This window comes from Suncus etruscus, chromosome 2, assembly GCF_024139225.1.
Source record: "Suncus etruscus isolate mSunEtr1 chromosome 2, mSunEtr1.pri.cur, whole genome shotgun sequence".
Classification (NCBI taxonomy): domain Eukaryota; kingdom Metazoa; phylum Chordata; class Mammalia; order Eulipotyphla; family Soricidae; genus Suncus; species Suncus etruscus.
Genome location: NC_064849.1, coordinates 114,039,821 through 114,057,655, shown reverse-complemented (window position 1 = coordinate 114,057,655; position 17,835 = coordinate 114,039,821). Strand labels below are relative to the sequence as shown.

Here is a 17,835-nt window from a genome sequence, read left to right as displayed (position 1 = left end):
TTCTGAGATGTAATTCATAATAATTCATAGCTCATACTGTACAGGCAAAAAATTTTAATTATATAAAAGCAATAATAGAAACATTTTTAAAGAGGGTTGGGTTTTAAGCCACATGTCTTTGTCAAATTCCAACTGGGAGAGTTCCACGTGTAGATTTTTTCTTCACACTTATCACAGATAATTGACAAGAATTTGTGGGGCACCCACTCCATTTAGAGTACAAGAATAGCTTGCCATTGTTTAGACTTCCAAACAAGTTGCTGATTCCATAAACCCAATACAAGAGTTGTTTTGTTTCCTTTCTTTTAACAGGCATTTTTATGTGAGCATATATATTCATATAGAATTGTGAATAGAATACATTATAATTTATTATTAATTAGTTTAGTTGGCAACGAAATAGATGAGACTGTGATAGGGAGCCATCAAGTAAAGGGTTGGTCTCCATTCTCTCCCCACTTCTGGATCTGGGCAATTTTAGTGGTGAGAACAATGTTCTGACTGTAGGAAAAAAAAAAAAAACCAACAGATGCAGCATTAGTGTCTGGCCCAGTAGAAACAAGTAATGAGTTCTTAGAATAATTCTGTTCTTTTCTGGCTACAAAAGTCCTGTTCTGTGTTTTTTATTGCATTTTCAACCACTTCTTTTAGCCTGATATGGACAAAGAAATTAGTGCAGCATTATCCTCACAAAACAGCCTAAGACGCAGTTGGTTCAGGAGGTTGATTATTTCAACCATAGTCACAGAGCAGGAAGATTCCCCAAACCAAATAAATGCTTCCAAACTTGCAAAAGAGCAAACCCACAGAAGGGAAAAATAAAATTCTGTTGGGAGCCAATTAGACTTCATTTGCTAGGTCAGCTGTTTGGCAAAATCTTTTTGACATATACTTTAATAAAGCTTATTCCCCAGAGAACAAGCTGAGTTCTTTGAAATGTCACTTCATCTTGACATTTTTCAAAATAGTGATAAAGCTTTGTTTATTATCTGTGTCCAAACACAAACTGAAGAGGAGAATTTAGGTTAAATTGCAGAATTATTCGGGTCAAAAGAGCTCATGTTTCACTTTCAGTAGAAAGTTTAGTTTAGTCTGGACAGACTGAAGCTTGTTTAGTCAAGCTATACATTTTTTTCAGGATATTGCCCTAATCTTTCACAATAACTGATTTATTTCATTTTATAGAGTTAAAATATAATTTTAATATGAATATTATAGACATATTTAATATAATACAATGTAATATAACTTCTTATGTTCATAATATTAAACCCATAAAACCTCAAACTATTCATTTAAAATATTTTATGACTACATTTAGGTTGTTATATAGTGTTACAATTATAGTATTGATAAACAAAAATATCACACCCTACCACCGCTGCTATGATCTTCTATGTCACATCTATTGTGATTTTCTTTCCCCCAAAGCGTTTCCCCACTGTTTATCAATAAAATTTTTAATTAGAAGGTCATTCTTCAATACTCTCTATTCCCTTATTTTGTCTCTGTAGTCTGCAGATGAGTGAGATTATCTGGTGTTATTTTTTCTCTAATATTTTGTTTAACATGATATCCTCCAGTTTCATTCACACTACTTTGAACTGTATGACTTCATCATCTCTAGCAAATTTATAGTATTCTATTGTGCATATATTCTTTATGCATTCATCTATCATTGGAATTTGGGTTGTTTCCATATCTTGACTATTGTACTAAGTGCTGCAGTGATCATGCAAGTGTATAGTTCTTTTCAAAGACATGTTTGTTTTTTTTTGTTGTTGTTGTTGTTGTTTTTACTTTGGGGGTAGATGCCAAGAAGTCGACTTGCTGGGTGGTATGGAAGATCTAGTCTTACTTTTTTTTTTTTTTTTTTTTTTTTTGCGAAATCTCCATTCTCCCAGAGAGGTTGACCCAGATGGCATTTTTGCCAACAGTGATAGGATTACCTTTTTCACCACACACCCACTAGTACTGGTTGTTTCCTCAAACTATTCATTTATATATATATATATATATTACACAAATAAATTATATGTGTAAGTATATAAAATTATATATAAATATATATTATATATAATATATTCCTATTTGATATTTTCCTCATTTTGCAGTTAATGTAAGGGAAACATAGAAAGCACTTTCACAAACTTTTTTTCTTTTTCCCCCCCAATTAGATTTATTGTTTGATTGTTTTTTGGGAATGTTGCACTGGTGAAGGGAGCATTGTTTTTTTAATAACTGAAACCTAACTACAAACATGTCTGTAATCATGATGCTTAAATAAAGATATTCATTATAAACAAAGAAGAAGAATTTATTATGATTGGGTGAGATCGGTGAGAGCTGGGATGGGGGTTAGGGATTGGAGGGGAGGCAGCTCTGAGGCTCTCTGATGTTTAGTGCCCATTATTTGTCCAGAGACCCCGCCCAAATAGGAATGTATTTGATTCCGCAGCCATCTGGGATGAGCTGTCTTCAGCCCACAGGTCTTCAAACTCATTTGCATTAAACTTGATAAAGCCCCACTTAGAGATTTAGATCTTCTGGCAACCAGGAAACTTGGCCCCATGCAGAACCTCAATGCAGGCTCCTCGTTCTGCAGGTTGGTTTAGATGGGCATGATAACTTGGCCAATGTGGGTGCTGGCCACTATGCCCTGGGGCTTTCCATAGGGACCTGGATACCTGATTGGAGCCTGAGATTAGAGCCAGAATGAGAGCAGATAAGAACGTCCATGCAAAGGATTGTCTCCAAGGTTCCTTATTAAAACCCATACAAGCCCCAGGGTGTGTGCTGAGGAGGCTGTGCTCTGTCTGCTGCCATTGAACAGGCCCCCATAAAGCAGATAGCATAGTCAGCTTAGTTGGCTGCACTACTTTAGTTTTATTTTTAATGCCCTATTTAATAAATGCTTACAAATTAGCCATTTAACTTACTTGAAAGTAATTTTAAACCTAAAATGTTCGAACATAAAGAATACTCAGATATGCTAACCTTTAGCTTCTTAAATTGTGGATAATGACCACTATAGGGTTGCATAACTTTAAAAAATGCTTTACAAAACATTTATTTATGAGTTAATATCAGTAAAAGTTTGATTTGTATACCTAATTTTTATATCAGGTCATATAAAGATTTCTCAGGAAGAAGGGGTTGAGATAGGAAAAATTTAGCAATCACTAAACCAAATTCTACTTTTAGTATTTTTAATTAAAATTTTAAATTATAATTAATTTAAACTATTATGTAATTTTAGAGATTTAACTTCATACCTCTGGATGTCTATAATTCTTGCCAACATCTTGTTTTTAGTTAAAATTTGAACTGAAGGAACCAGAGAGATAGCACAGCAGTCAGGCATTTGTCTTGCATGCAGCAGACCCAGGATGAACACTGGTTCGAATTTCGCATCCTATATGGTCCCCTGTGCCTGCCAGGCTCGATTTCTGAACACAGAGCCAGGAGTAAACCCTGAACACGACAGGTATGACCCAAAAAAAAATCGAACTGAAATAATTATAGATCTACCTACAGTTATATGATTAATACATAATAGCTCTTTACTATTTTCCTCAACTTTCTTTCATGGTAACATTTTCTAAAACTAAATAATGAAGTCAGAGCCTGGATATTGGCATTGACCCAGTCCATCCAACTCATTAGAACTTCTCCAGTTTTATATCCATCAGATGTGTGTTTACACAATGTTAACCTTTTTATGTCAATTTGCATAGCACACAATAACATGCAGGGAGTTTATCACTGCAGATATTCCTGGCATTGTCTTTTCATAAGACATACATTTACCTGCTACCCATTTTATCTTTTACTAAAGATAGTAGAGATAACTACCTTTCAACCTCTCGGTTCTCCATACAGAGTAATGAATAGTGTCTCATTATGTAAGAGCATTTCACTGCCTGGGTTTGTACCCTGGCTCTGCCACCATACTGGGTAATCTATACACATCTTATTTAGTGTCACAGAGAAGAGTGAGATAGTCACGTTTGTTCCTGTTTCATCTGAGACTTAGAGAAAGTAAGTACAGTACAGTTTCAGTAATGAGCTAGTAAACGTTTGAGCCCTATCTGTCAGACTCTAAACTCCATGCTTCCATGTTCTCCAGGCTTAGAGCAGAATGTTAGTTGTTCTTAAAGCTATTGTCTCAGTCTCAGATTTATCTTTCAATTCACTTCTTTGGGAATAAACAATTCTCTTTAGTCAGCTTGGTATTTGCTACAGGGGGCGCTAAGGAGACAGCACCTTTGTTTCCTGTTCCCCTTTGTTTCCATTCCCATCAATGTTATCCAGGAAACAGATTTTCTTTTTTTTTTTTTTTTTTTTTTTTTTGTGGTTTTTGGGTCACACCTGGCAGTGCTCAGGGGTTATTCCTGGCTCTAGGCTCAGAAATTGCTCCTGGCAGGCACGGGGGACCATATGGGGTGCCGGGATTCGAACCGATGACCTCCTGCATGAAAGGCAAACGCCTTACCTCCATGCTATCTCTCCGGCCCCCCAGGAAACAGATTTTCATCCTGGGGCTGGCAATTCCTTCTTAGTAGTAACAATTGAGTCCAGCTCATAGGTTTTCCACATTCCCGGAATCAACCCTTTGCACCTCCTTAATACTACACCATCTAACCACACCCATTGCTCAAAGATTTTAGTTCCCAGATCCTCACGAGTTCCTGAAACGTCAGGCGTCTTAGATCATCAGAATTCCTTAGATATTTGGTCCCTACCTCCGTATTTTAAAAGGTAACATTCCTGCCTGAAACAAAAGGGGCAGCAGCTCTTTGTTTCTCCAGTCCTAAGGGTGGTAATCACCTTCTGAAATTCCTAATTTTTTGATATCTGAATGTTCTCAGTCTTTCCAGTCAGTTCTTCAGCACTTGGTACATGATTCTTTATGTTAAGCTCTATCCTAAAACAACTGGCATTTCTTTCCCTCTCTTGACCGGCTTAATAATTAGCTCATAATTTGAACATTACATTTTAATGTTAACATCAAACTGTGGCACATTATTTATTCTAGCAATTATTCTAGAATGTTATAAGATACTTTAAAACTTTAAAACAAAGCAAAGGGAACCATCCTTTTATTATCAGACTGTCATGTGTAACAGGCCTAACTATACACATAGTCTATGGATTCTCTAGGGAAATGCACCTCTAAAGCTACTATTTACTGTTGCTTTGGACTTCTGCTCTGAAAACAGAAGATTGGTAAGTGGGAAATCATTCTTCAACTGAGCTGTGAAAAACTTCTGTTGACAGAAAAGGGAATCCCAAAGATTAAAGTGTTAGGACCCTGTAGGGTCGTAAACTCATTTCCATCAATTAATAAACTTTAATTTTTGGAACTTTAGGTTTACCAATAAATTAAAAACAGTTTAGTACAGTTTCATCACCTGCTCTGCCCTTCACCTCTGCCATATTTTCCTATTAATCACAATCAGTATTAGTTATGAGTGAGCCAATACTGGTACATTATTATTGTCTCAAGATCATAGTTTAGTTTTATTATTTGTTATACATGATATGATATCTAATAAGTGCATTTCTGATATTCCTTTTCACAGTGTCATTCAGAATCAACTTACTGTCCTAAAAATCTCCTGTGTTTCAAGTTAGTGAACTCCCTTCACCTTCCTGGAATTTTGAACAAACACTGGTCTTCTTATTACCTATTTTATTTTTCTTCCTCAAAATTTCATACTGATGGAATCATAAAGTACATACAGTATTTTAGAAAACTTTTTTCACTTAGTCATATGCATTTAACTTTACCTAAGGTTTTTTTTTGTTTGTTTGTTTTTTCTCTGTAACATTCCATTGAATAGATAAATCATAGTTTATTCGTTTATCTTTTGAAAGACATCTCAATTTTTCTGTTTTAGAATACTTGCAAATAAAGATGCTATCTACACACCTATGTTCATTGCAGTGCTTTGTACAATATACAATGTGTGGAAATAACCCAAATACTCAACAACAGTTGAATGGATTAAGGAGTTATGCTATATGCATACAATGGAGTACTATGCAGCTCTAAGAAAGAACAAAATCATGCAATTTGCAGCAATATGATTGGAACTAGAGGATAGCATGCTGAGTGAAGTCAATCAACAGGAAAGGAACTGATAGAGAATAATCTCTATCATATGTGAAGCTTAAGAAAGGTAGCAACAGGGCCCGGAGAGATAGCACAGTGGCGTTTGCCTTGCAAGCAGCCGATCCAGGACCAGAGGTGGTTGGTTCGAATCCCGGTGTCCCATATGGTCCCCCATGCCTGCCAGGAGCTATTTCTGAGCAGACAGCCAGGAGTAACCCCTGAGCACCGCCGGGTGTGACCCAAAAACCAAAAAAAAAAAAAAAAGAAAGAAAGGTAGCAACAAAGGTACAGATAGGTAAACACAAAAGGAGAGCTGATCCACACAACCAAGTTTGGGAGTGGTGAATGGAAGGAGAGTTGGGGTCCTTATGCGAGGAAGGTAGGTACACCAGTGATCAGCGCTGTCAATTACAGAACCTCAACCAAAATTTTTTTAAAAATAAAACAAAAAGTAAATACTAAAATAGAACTCAAGACTAAATATTAAACCGAATACTAAAATAAAACTAAAATATTCAAATTAGGCCAACTCCATAGATTCACTCTTTTCTTAAATGAGATGTAAACCAAGCCATGAAAGATCATGGGTACACTGACCAAGGAGCAGAAACTGGCCATCTTGGGAGGAAAGGGTGGGCCAAGTCCCTGACCTGTCAAAGCCACACCTGTGGCCTTCATCACTCAGAATCACTGTACCCGATGGCTCTGCCTCAACACCCCTCTGTGATTCTTTTTAGAGACACCAATCTGACCAAATTTGCACTGATTTGGGGAGGCATATATCACCGGGGCTTTTTGGAGTGAATATCCTCCCTCCCATCTCTTCCCCCATATCTTCTGGGAAGCTTGGCTGCTAAGAACATATCCCTAAATGTCTAAGTATTAGTAGTAGTTCTTTGTATTTCTAGACAATTTCATTTGTTTGATGCTGTCATCCCTATCAGAACACAGAAATTTAACAGAACGGTCAGCTAACAAAAAGAGCTTACTAAACCTTCTGTCATTGTATTAATGACTTCATTGGAGATACAATTCTCACAAATGTGCTTGTTACTGTATTTTTTTTCTTTTTTAGACTTTCTTTACTTCTTTTTTTTTTCCTATTCTTCTGTTCTCACTTATCTGGAAACAAATGTATTATAGTCAACTATGTCAATGTGAAACATTTTCTTTATATAACATTAAAAATTAAAAGTATAAAACCCAAAGTTGCTATAATATTTGTACATAGTGTTTTTGATTTATTTTGAGGGGTGATTCCAGCCATAGTTCAATGGTCCATCCGATGATAGGCTATAACTCAAATCCAGTCACTAAGGCCAATCTGCCAACACTTGAGTGGCAAAAGTGAGCACCAGGTAATACTCCAGGGCTTCTAGACTTCAGGAGTACTCAGGGATTCATGTAGAGTCAGATACCAAGCTTGGGTCCTCGCACATACAAGGCATGAGCTCTAGATCTTGAGTTATCTATGACCCCAAGTTTTAGTGCAGACAGAAGTTTTTTTTTTAAATATGGAACGCTTCATAAATTTGCATGTCATCTTGCGTAGGGGCCGTGCTAATCTCTGTATCATTCCAATTTTAGTATATGTGCTGCTGAAGTGAGTACCAGACATAAGTTTTTAACTCATTTGTGGTAACTGGACCCTGTGGTAAGAGTATGTTTAGCTTTGTGAGAAAACACTAAAATATATTCAAAAGAAGTTCCTCCACTTTGTATTTCCATCAAGTTTAAAAAATTAGCAGTCTTTCTAAATTACAGATACTACATAAGTAAGTTACAGATACATTACATATATACAGTATCTTGGATTCTCCTGTGAACAGGTTTTACCACTCTGAAGACTGATGACAATCAATTAACAAAATAAATAGTTGCTATGTATTCAATAAATATTAAGGGTCATCTTTTTCACCTTCTAAAAATTGTTTTGACAATAGTAGCCACCCATATTTCCCATGTGATAGATGACCCATCCTAGGAAGTTTTGACAATAGTAGCCACCCATATTTCCCATGTGATAGATGACCCATCCTAGGAAGAAACCCTTTTGTCATTTTACGAAGTCATGTAGTGGCCTTTAAAGTCACACACTGATTTCCTAAGGTCAATCGGCATCTAATCTGAACCAAAAACCTTTACAAAGGCCAATATTTTACTGATGCAGATGAGTACCTAGTGACCATTTCAGGGAATGCATCCCGAGATTAATTTCAGAAGATATGTCAACTGGCTAAATGCTGTTGCCCTGGTATCAGTCTGATAAAAGAAGTGGGGGGAGGGATTTATAAACCCAGAATCTTCGTGTTTTTTTTTTTTTTTTTTTTTTTTTTTGGTTTTGGGGCCACACCCGGCAGTGCTCAAGGGTTACTCCTGGCTATCTGCTCAGAAATAGCTCCTGGCACGGGGGAAACATATGGGACGCTGGGATTCGAACCAACCATCTTAGGTCCTGGGTCGGCTGCTTGCAAGGCAAATGCCGCTGTGCTATCTCTCCGGCCCCTTCTTTTTTTATATATATATATATTTTAACTTGTTAGCTTCTATTAAGAAAGGGGAAGACTGAAATCAACCCTCTAGAACTGGGTCTTAGGCTTTTCTCCAAGAAACCCAATCCTGGGTTTTGAGGCCTACGGGCTGAATTCTGACACTGTACAGAGAGTCCACTGGCAGGAGAGAAAGAGTAGAATTACAGTCTCATAGTCAGGGTGCCAAGGGTACCTGTTTTGAATGTCAAGAACATTTTTGGGCTTTGCAGCAATCTTCATTTTGAATTCTCCTGTTTTCCGTCTGTTGAGCTGAGTCTATTTCTCCACAGCCTTAAGTTATTCTAAACCATGGGATGAATAATTTGTTCTCCTGCCCTTCTCAGATGTGGGATGCCTAGGTAGTAGCTGGCACCATGTGCTCCAGAATTTGTACACACCCCACCCCCAATTAATGTAAAGGTCCCAGCATAAACATTGAAACCTATAAGTGTTCCAAGGGTTTTAAAGGCTTTGGTGCTGTAAAAAAATATTTAGTCAGTTTGTGACAGCTATGCTACTGCTTCTGCTTCAGTTTTTTTTTTTTTTTTTTTTAAGAAGAGGGGCACGAAGAAAACCATACTCATTTCTTCCTTCCACAGCTCACTGAAGTTCCAAACAGTAGAAAGAATTCCTTAACTTGCCTCATTGGTAGAAATGCCTGACTGGGACATTCCTTTGGCTAGTTCAGCTGAAGACTGCATACCACTGAGACTAAAGCATTCAAGCTCTACTGTCCTATCTCAGAACCAAATAAGAACTGTTTAAAAGATAGGAGAAACCTGTGCCAGCCATCGACACTTCCTGAGAAGTTAACACAAAATACACTCCTCTCCCACATGGAGATCAGCACACAGCCACTGAGATAGTACCCTCCCACCTTTCTTTCTTTGGGGAAAGCTTCAAAAGGGGTCTTTAGAGTTGCTTAGAGGATCCCAAAGCTCACCACTAACAATACTCAGCTGAAATACTCAGTGCTAGGGTCCAAGGATATGTTGGTACTACTCAGGCCCTGTGATGCCAAAGAACACCAGGGCCATTTAGACGGTTCTTGGGGACCTCCAGGGCTGCACCCAGAAATGCTCAGGTCATGATGTGGTACTGGGAATAAAACTTGCCTTGACACATGCTCAGTTTGTACCCTGATCACTGTTGAATTTCTCAGTGCCCCCATCCCTGTAATATTTTTTTTTTAATTTAACTGCTAAGCAGCAACCCTTTCTTGGGATTACTCTCTGTTTCCATCATAGCAAGGAAATTCAGGAAACCTTTCTATCTGGGGCAGTGAGAGAGTTGTCACAGTGGGACACATGGGTGACCTCTCCCAGGGGTCATTCTTGCCAAAGAAGAAACCCTCCTAATAGGAAACGGAAAAGCTGACCGGGCCTTTTCTGTCCAGTGTACTCATGCTTCTGATGGGTTTGCCTAATTCCTTGTTTTATTTGGCAGTGGTCAGAGGAGGAAAACAAAGTTATTAATAATGATAATCAACATTTTAACTTCCTGGGTACACCATGTGCTTATAGCCAGTTGCTGAATGGGACTTTCAAAAAGAATTATTTGTGGGAGAGGAGCCTCGGCTCCCATCCCTGTCACAGCATGGTCCCGGGAACAACCCCCCCCCCCCACACACACACACACAAAACCAGGATCATTTGTGTGTGTGTATGAGCAAAAGACTAAAATTTGCCACAAATGAAATCATTCATTTTCCCTTTGTCCTAGTAAATACATTTCTGTCTCTGTGGCATTTGAATAAACTCTCTCCTAATTTTGGCATTTGGAAAGGTTTTATGTCTTGAAATGACTGTATGTATTCTACAATTCATGCCACAGAGCCTTAGGGCATGCCAGTGAAAAATACAACATCGGCAGCTAGAGAGAGCTCAGTAGGCTGAAGCACATGCCTTGTATGCAGGAAGTCAGAGTGTCAGAGTTTGATCCCTGGCACCACGTGGAGCCATATGGGAAGAACCCCTAAGCAACAACATCCTAAGAGTAGCTCCTGAGCACCCACTTGGCACAAAACCAAAACAAAAAACAACAGCAAAGAAGTGGCATAATTTTTATTCTTTTTCTCCTTTGATTTTTGGATCAAACCTGAATGTTCTCAGGGTTTACTCCTGGCTCTGTGCTTAAGGATACTTGGGGGATCATATGTAATAACAAGGATTGAATCAGTGTTGACCACTTGCAAAGCAAGTGCTTTACTCACTGAACTATCTGTCTAGCTGTTTTGTTTTCAATCAAATAATTTCTGTCAGGATGCTCCTAGCAAAATTTTATTGCTGTTTGGTGACTCCAATGCTTTTATTTCAATTATTTTTCTGGTTTTATTTATTTATTTATTCATTTATTTATTTTTGGTTTTTGGGCCACACCCAGCGGTGCTCAGGGGTTACTCCTGGCTGTCTGCTCAGAAATAGCTCCTGGCAGGCACGGGGGACCATATGGGACACCGGGATTCGAACCAACCACCTTAGGTCCTGGATCAGCTGCTTGCAAGGCAAATGCCGCTGTGCTATCTCTCCGGGCCCTGGTTTTATTTTTTTTAACATTTTATTGAAACCATTGTGATTTACAGAGTTCTTCATAGTTTGGTTTCAGACATATATTTCAGAGCCAATCCCACAACCAGTGTTGTCCTCTCTCCACCAATGTTTCCAAAGTGCACCCACCAACCCTATCCCACAGCCTGTCAGCATAACAGGCCCATTTTAAGTTTTGATTGTTAAAATTTGGCTCTCATAATTTTATTATTGTTAACCCTATGGCTTGGATATTTGGTTTTGTCCTTTCTTAACACTACCAATGCACCTGAGACCTCCTGGCCTCTGGCCTCCATCCTTTCATATTTGCGTTTCTTCTCCTTCATTCATTTTCTTTCCTTTCTGCTATACACTGAGGACAAGAATGTTCTAGAAAACTTCCATTTAAAACATTGCATTTCTTCATGCAATTATTCTAAATACCACATGTAATTGATATTTATCCTACTTCTTCTGGCTTAATTCATTTAACATATCTTCCAGTTCCTTCCATGTTGCTGCAAATTGCATATTGTATCATTCCCTGCAGCTATGAAGTATTTCATTGTATATATGCACCACATCTTCATGATCTACATGTCTGTTGCTGAACATCTAGATTGATTCCACATCTTAGCTATTGTAACTGAGTGCTGCAATGAATAGTGGTGTGTATGCATCCTTTTGAATGAATGTTTTTCTGTCATGGGGATAGATCCCCAAAAGTAGGATTGTTGGGTAATATGGCATAAGATTGAATTTTAGTGCACTAAAAACCCTCCATACTGCTTTACAAAGGGGTTGGACCAGGCAGTATTCCCATCAGCAGTGGATAAGAGCTCTTTTTCATCACGTCTCTGCCGACTCATATTGTTCCCAATATTTTTAGTGTGAGCCATCCTCACTGGTGTAAGTTGATATTTCATTGTCTTTCTAGTTTTAGAATAACCCACCTACTGTGGTTTTGGCCAGTGAGTGTTAGATTTAAGTCAAGCAATCATTTGTTAATTCCTCTCCCCTCACCACCCTCCCCAGGCATCCTTCATTAAACGGGTGAAAAATCAGTGAGGGCTGTTGGTGGTGTCAGATAAATCAGCTCCTATTAGGATATTCCCATGAGTGGTACCACTTATGGGCTAGAGTTATGGAATGCAAATTCTGGAGCAATGGAAGTCTGCTGCAGACCTTTCCCCAGTGAACTCAATATATCTGCAAGACAGTTTTTACCGAAAAGGAACCCTTAAAGTTAAGCCCTGATGTCTTCATCTTTGACTTAGATAGTCAACATTTCTGAGAACAATTCAGCTATGAGCTCTTCTGAAAAACAAGCTGACGGCACGGGGTTGAAGAAATTATTGTTTAAAGGCTCCAAAGTTTTGGTAACTTGCCAAAGCTACTACTTATTCCTTCTCTGGACTCTAGCTTGAAGGCATGATAAATGATGGCTCTATATAAGCAAGTGGACAAGTTGTGTCTGTGGAGCCAGTGTCTACTGTCAGGGGACCATGCAGTAGTATGCATATTTAACATAGAACCAAGTATACACAGCACAGAAACTTCCAGCTAGGGCAATTTATTGATCTATTCCTAATGCCTTTCCCCCTAATTTGACCTTCTAAAATAACATGATCCATCTCATTGCACTTTGGTTTGCTAAAAATAGATTATCAATGACTGAAGAGCATAAACTGAAACCAGCCTTTTAGGTGTTATAATGACTAATCCAACTAACAACTTCTTTACTTCTTTAATAATAAAAATTTGGCCAGTACACTTGTAATAATATATATTATGGCACAAGATAATTGTTTAATTATTTAAAACATTTCCTCATTTTAAAATAGTTGATTAAGTTGCAACATTATTGAACATTAGGGTAAGAGCTTAAGAGCTTACATTTGTAGTATAGGAATCACTGCACCTGCAAGCAGAGTTCCAGCACCATGCCATCATCGCCTGCTTCTCCCACCATCCTCTTTAGTAACTTTTCCCTACAGTAAATACTCTAATTTTCACTAGGAATGATTCCTGAGCAGAAAGTTAGAATTAATCTTTGAGTACTGCTAATTATGGCCCCCAAACAAAAGCCACATAGATTCCCAGAACACTTCTGAAAGCATCCCCGGAAGCACTGAGCCAGCAGTAGTCCTGGATCCTACTGGTTATGGCCCCTTTAAGATAATTTTTAAAAAACCCAACAACCTAAAATTGTCTTAAATAATGTACACAAATATATGTATATGTGCAAATATCATACTGTGTGTATATGTTAGGAGACTACTCTCAACTACAGTCCAGCTCAGTGTGATAGTTAACTTTAGAAAGATGAAAGAAGACTTAAAGTGGACATAAATTTTTTTGTTTAGTTCTTTGAGTAGCGGGTGAAGGGTGTTTGGGTCATAGCCAGTGGTACTCAATTTTTCCTGACTCTGCACACAGGAATTATTCCTGGCAGGCTCAGACACCATATGGGTGCCAGGGATTGAACCCAGATCGACTGCGTACAAAATAAATGCCCTACTGCTTTCTGTACTATGACTCCTGCCTGTAGGCAGAAACTTGGAGCTAGTTTTAAGTACTGTGTATTTTTTTAATCATTCCAAAGACCACCAATATAGAAATCATCTAGAGAAACTGAAAATACAGGCTTATCCTCCAAAGATACTTACTTGGAAGGTGGAGAAGTCCAGGAATATGTATGGTTATAAAAGGCCTTGAGGTGATTCCAAAAGACACTAAGGCAAGAAGTTGGCAAAAAAAATTTCCAGCAAAAAAATAGGCTAGGGGCCCAGATAATGGTTCAGTGGTTTGGAAAGTACCCAGGGAAAGTCAGAGACCATGGGCTCAATCCTGTGTCACTACAGGTGTGAAGGCAACATTGTCTGGAGATCCCCAGAAACATCAGGGCAGGGATATATATTATATTATAATTTATAATTATATTTATATTATATAATAGTATCTATAATTACATTATATTATATATATATTGGTAAGCCAACATGCAGAACCGAACTGCAAGTAACCTTATTAGAAGAATTTGGTATTCAAGAAAGTTTAAATCAATTCTGGACTACTCATTCTCAGATATATTCTTCAACTCTTCAGTTCTCTCTGCTGAGTATATAATAGAGAATGGCACCAGACTCCTACACTCTAATTGATAGGGCCTTAGGAGACTGGCTGCAGATGAGAGCAACCAATGAGTGGTCTTGGCATTTCTGGAAGACAGAAATTAGAAGCCAAGTCTTTACTCTTGCTTTTCTCTGTCTTACCCTCCTTATTTTATGGAGTGATGGTGGACTGTAATGCCCACTGATCTCAGGGATTACTCTTGGCTCTATATTCAGGAATCATTCCTGGAGGGGCTTGAGAGATTTTAGTTGACCTGGGATTAAACCCAAGTCAATCATGTGCAAAGCAAGCAATTTACCCGCTGAACTATTTCTCTGGTTCTGTCTTAGCTGCCTTCTTTAACAGAGTGGGGATTTAGACCACACTGAGTAATGCTCAGAGTTTACTCCTGTCTATATACTCAGTAATTACTTCTGAATAATAGCTTCAGGAAACCATCTAAGATGCTAGAGATCAAACCTAGGTTGGCTGTATGCAAGGCAAGCTCCTTACCCATTGTACTTTCTTTCTGGTTCCTCAGTACATATTTTTAAAATTAGTAGCCATCTATTTTTGTTGAAAAAGAAAATAAAGTTAAAGTTAAAAAAATTAAGACAAAGATTTAAAATAACATTGAAACGATGCAGTTCTCCACAACAGATCCAGGAACCAAATTTCCTCCGGGATATCCTTAATACTGCTCTGGCACCAACATGTACCAGTTCTAATATGATATCATGACAATGAGGAAATGGAAACAACTTGATCTAAAAGCAGGTTGTCCTACCTCACCAGCTAATGATAAGACAAAAGCAGAGGACTTGTCACCCTTTGATCTAAGCAAAAGCCAAGATCACTACCTACAGATGACCAGCTGCTACAACCATGACTGGACTGTACGTATCCTGGGAACAATAAAAAAGCCCTAGTCTAGGTTTTGGCCTATGATCTGTACAACAACCAAGATCTCTAATTCCAGAGGTCTGACAGAGACAATTACAACTGAACAGATATTCTGGAAACATAACGAAAGACTCTATCCCAGGCTCTATTCTAGAATCAGCGCAATGACTAAGACCACCAACTACAGAAGACAGATTGAAACTACACAGAAAGAAGCGAACTTTTAGAAACACAAAGAAAGACTTCATCATAAGCTCCATTCCTTGGCCTGTGCAGACCAAGATCTCTAGATACAGAGGTCTGATCTTATCACTCATGACGGAGCAGAAGTATTCCATACATCACAAAAGCACCGAGGGGAAAGTAATTGAACATGCAAGGAGTCTATAGTTAATCCCATGACAGTATACTTCAAGAGTGGAGAAACCCTGTATCTCTTAGGCCAAGGGAATTCCTTTTCTAATGTCCCCAATATTTACTGTGCCTATGCAGGAAAAAAAAGCACAAAATAATTTTTTTATTTATTTATCTATTTATTTATCTTTTTTGTGACTTTTTTGTTTTGGTGTGGATATTGAAGTTGTTGTCTCCAATTATTATTATTATTATTATTATTATTATTATTATTATTATCATCATCATCATCATCATCATCATTTTGCCTTTTTTCCCCCTTTTTGTGCTCTGACATGTTTTTGTTTCAGGTCCGTGGCTATTATGTGGTGCTTGTCTTTATTGCTGTAGTGTTTACTAGATATTTTATTTGATATTTCTATTTGTATTGTTGTGGTATTTCAATTCCTTTTTTCCTTTCCTCTCTCAAACTGAAGTTGAGAGCTTCTAGAAGGACTCCACCCATTTTTGGCTTATTTAATTTTTACCCCATTTTATTGATTTTCTTTTCTTCAAACAAAAACACATAACTTGAACTATCTAGTTCCACCTTATAAATAGAGGGGGAAATAATGGAGGGTACCAAGACCAAACACTTTTATGATCACTAAGTTGTAAGCTAGACACAGGGGGGCCCTCTCATTCTAGCAGCCAGGGGAGTGAGGGTGGAGGATATGGGATGCAAGATGGGAACCGGGGTGGAGGGAGGACAAATTTGGTGATGGGAATTCCCCTGATTCAATGTTTGTTGGTTTTTTTTTGGTTTTTGGGCCACACCTGGTGATGCTCAGAGGTTACTCCTGGCTGTCTGCTCAGAAATAGCTCCTTGCAGGCACGGGGGACCATATGGGACACCGGGATTCGAACCAAGCACCTTTGGTCCTGGATCAGCTGCTTGCAAGGCAAACGCCACTGTGCTATCCCTCCGGGCCCCTGATTCAATGTTAATAAGTACCTAAAATATTACTGGAAAAGTTATGTAAGCCACTATGACCAAAATAAAAATTATATATTTAAAAAATTTAAAAAAGATTTAAAAATAAAGCAGCAAAAAATTTTACCATAAGGGATAAAATTAACAAATTGACTTGAATGACATTAATATTAAGATTCTTTGGTTATCAACTGATACATATTTCGTAAAGTATTTGTTTCCATAATATACTGCCCTAATAATTTCAGTGAGAAAATATAACTAATAAACTAGAACAAAGTTCTACAAAAAAAAAAAAAAAAACTAAGAACAAAGGGTTGGAATGTATTCTGGGCACGTACAGGATTCTGAGTTCTACACTTGATACCAACTGACCTTCTAAGCACTTCTAGGTGTAGCTTAGGTGGTCTCCCAGAACCACTGGGAAATCCTACTAAAAGGAAAAGATATTCAATACAGAATACTGTATTGACTATTTACAGAATGCAATTGATAGTAAATATAAGTATGTAATAGTATTGGGGAGATAATTCAAGGGCTGTGTTCAAAATTCCTCAAAAATGTGTGAGGTATATTAAAAGGTTCTTGGTCTGGAGAGAAAGTACAGGAATTAAGGCACTTACTGTGCACGTGGCCAACTTCAATTCAATACTGGTACCATGTGGTACCAGTATGAGATTGGCAGGGAGAAAACTCAAGCTCCAAGCTGGGAGTAGCCCCTGAACATGGAACAAGCTCTTCCACAAACAAAAGTATTTTTAAAAGGTGTTCAACTTCATCATATGGAAATGCAAATTAGAGCAATTAAAAATATATTCACCTACTCACCAGAATGTAAAGAAAGAATAGGATATAAAGAAAAGAGTATTGTGTAGATGTAGAATAATTGTACTTCACATGCATTACTGATATAAATAGTAGACACACTTTAGAAAATTGGCAATATTGCTAAAGCTACACATATATCTACTTTATGATAAATCACAAAACCATTTCTACATGTTATTCTATGTTCATCAGAGATGTATTCACTAGGACACATGTTTAGAGCAATACAAGTCAGAATAGTGAGAAACTTAGAAACTAATTAAAAGGATAAACATATTTCATTCACTGAATATAAAACTGCTCAGCAGGGACCAGAGAGATAGTACAGGCGTTAAGGTGCTTGTCTTGCATGTAGCCAACTCAAGTTAGATCCTTGACACTACATATGGTGCCCTGAGCACCCCAGGAAAAATCCCTGAGCACAGAGTCAAGAGTAAGCCCTGAGAGTTCCCAGGTATGGTCCTTTCCACAAAAACAAACACACAAGAA

The 17,835-nt window shown here is 37.9% G+C and overlaps 1 non-coding gene and 1 pseudogene across 1 annotated transcript; both read right to left on the bottom strand.

Annotated features, from left to right (window-relative positions):
* Nucleotides 1-2,745: 2,745 nt before the first annotated feature.
* Nucleotides 2,746-2,876, bottom strand: LOC126002443 (uncharacterized; annotated as a pseudogene).
* Nucleotides 2,877-7,626: 4,750 nt separating this feature from the next.
* Nucleotides 7,627-7,729, bottom strand: LOC126002311 (U6 spliceosomal RNA). The gene has a single exon (XR_007493057.1). It is a non-coding gene; the product is annotated as a U6 spliceosomal RNA (small nuclear RNA).
* Between the last annotated feature and the right edge of the window lie 10,106 nt (nucleotides 7,730-17,835).